This window comes from Dipodomys merriami, unplaced genomic scaffold, assembly GCF_024711535.1.
Source record: "Dipodomys merriami isolate MVZ:Mamm:240054 unplaced genomic scaffold, mDipMer1.0.p SCAF_10, whole genome shotgun sequence".
Taxonomy (NCBI): domain Eukaryota; kingdom Metazoa; phylum Chordata; class Mammalia; order Rodentia; family Heteromyidae; genus Dipodomys; species Dipodomys merriami.
In genome coordinates, this window is record NW_027202271.1 from 9,772,716 (window position 1) to 9,775,030 (window position 2,315).

General features: G+C 42.6%; 1 pseudogene; it reads left to right on the forward strand.

Moving 5' to 3' along the window:
- The first annotated feature begins 1,136 nt into the window (after positions 1-1,136).
- Positions 1,137-1,923, forward strand: LOC138836331 (metaxin-2-like; annotated as a pseudogene).
- The last annotated feature ends 392 nt before the right edge of the window (positions 1,924-2,315 follow it).

The following is a 2,315-nucleotide window of genomic DNA, read 5'->3' on the forward strand; positions in this document are numbered from 1 at the left end:
TATTCTCCTATCTCTTTCAAACTCTCTCCCCCTTCCTCTTCCTTCTCTTCGTTTTCCTTCTTCCTCCTTCTCCCTCTCCTGTCTCATTCTCCTTCCTCTTTTTCCCTCCCTTCTCTATGTCCATGTCTACCTTCTTTCTCTCTTGCCATCTCTCACCCTCTCCCTCCATCACTCCTTCTCCTCTTCTTGCTCCTCATCTTCTTCCTCTTCCTCCTTCACCTCCATTTCTCTCTTCTCCCCCACTCTCTGCAATAATAATGTAAAAAAAATGTGCTCCAGCACCCCCTGTCCACTTCTGTAATGATAAGCAATATAAATATTTCCTCCTTTAAATTGATTTCCTATGTATTTTGTCATAAATTTAAAAAAATCTAACAGAGAAACTATAAATTCAGTAAGAATGAGAACCATGGGTTCTGATATTTCTCAGTGCCTAGCTTAGTGCCTTGCATATAGCAAGCACTGAGAATATGCCATCAGATAAATGACTGCACTCATGTCTTCCTTCTGAAAACCACCTCAGCCTCCAAGCCTCCCTTGGCAGAGAAGGAATGGAAGCTGGAGGGGGAGACTGAGCGATGTTCATCCATCCGGCATCCCTTTGCTCTGTGCAGTTTTGCAGGTGACTCTGGGAAAGTTCTGAATGAGCTCAAGAAGAACAGGCAGAAAGCACAGGCCAGCTGCTACCTGCCTGGAACAGCCACATGCATCCCACTTGGAATCATTGAACTTGTTCCCTGCTTCTTTTCCCTATTGTTCATCTGGGAGCATTCAAACCTGGAGTCCTTTAAGTTAAGCACTAATTAACCAATTAGCAACTGTCAACTGTTGTTGTTGTTTTAAACTCCCAAGGATTTGTCATTTCTTTTCTATGTGGGATGGCTGTCTAGGAAAAGGCTTATCTTTGTGGAAGTGCTATTTCTGTAAATGGAATTTAAGTGAAAAGTAATCCACCTCGTTTCTTCTACAAAAGCTCCAGCAAGTTCAAGGGCTTGAACGTTTTGTCTTTCAATAGAAAGCAAGAATAGGGAGACCCCAGTGGCTTTGGCTAGTCCAAGCAGCAGCTTGGGTAGGTGTGCTTGCTGCCCAGAGGGCTGCAGAGAGCTGACATATGGGCGTGGATCCACCCAGCTGACATGTCTCTGGTCACAGAAGCTTTTCCCCCCAATTGCAGCTACAGAACTTTGGCCAGAAAATGCTATATTCTATCAGCAACTGAAAGGAGAATAAATTTTGCTTTCTGACAATGCAGTTTCCAGTGTCTCTTGCCATACAGGTTTTTTATCTCTCTCTCTCAGATATATCATCTGCCTATAAAAGTGGTTTATAGGGCACATTTAGAATATATGTCTCCAAACAGGTGGGAAATCAGGTAATATCCGGACTGGGTCCAGTAGTCCAACTCGTAAAAGCTAAAGGTCATTGTCTAGTGATCGACTGGATAAAGTCCAAAAGAAGCAGAAATGGAAGCTGACTTGGAACTAGTCAACAATGTGCAGGTGGCTGTGGAGTTGCAGTGGTGGGCTGAAGTTCCTGTTGGGGAGGTGAACAAATTCTAGGCATGGATCTCCTTACTCTTGGCCTCTGAATCATGTTTTGGCCTATCAGAAGCCATCTCACCAAGGTGAGATGAAAGCAATTGGATGGGGTAAACCTAGTGGGCCCAGAATAGGTCAAGGTCAAATAGACGATGGAGATCAGTTCTACCAAGCTGTTTCTCAAAGACTGGAAACATAACCAGATTTATTCAATAAGCAATCTGCTGAACTTGATGTGTCGATATTTGGCCTTTTATATGCCATTGCCACCATTCAGCTGACCAATGGTGAACTTTCTGAGGTGAAAAACTATAGCGACCTCCTTGCTTTCTGTAGAACTGAGCAGCACTAGTTTGAAGATTATGATCAAGGCAGTTTGTCTTAGAACTATATTTCAATATAGTTTCTTAAATAATAACTACTGTTTGTGTTGGTCCTGGGGTTACATTCAGGGTCTGGGTGCTGACTTTGTTTTTGTTTTTAAATTTATTTTATTTTTTTGCTCAAGGCGAACATTCTACTTCTTGATCTACAGCCCCACTTCTGCAGTTTTTTGGTAGTTAATTGGAGGTAAGAGTCTCATGGACTTTTCCTTCCCCGGGCTGACTTCAAATTGTAATCCTCAGTTCTAAGCCTCCTAAGTTGCTAGCATTACAGATGTGAGCTTCCAGTGCTCAGCTTTCAATCCGATCTTTTAAGAAACATTTTCCGCATGTGTATAATAGAGCTGAAAATCCCAGAGCTCATACTGATCATCTGTTGTAGTAAGCTTTCTCC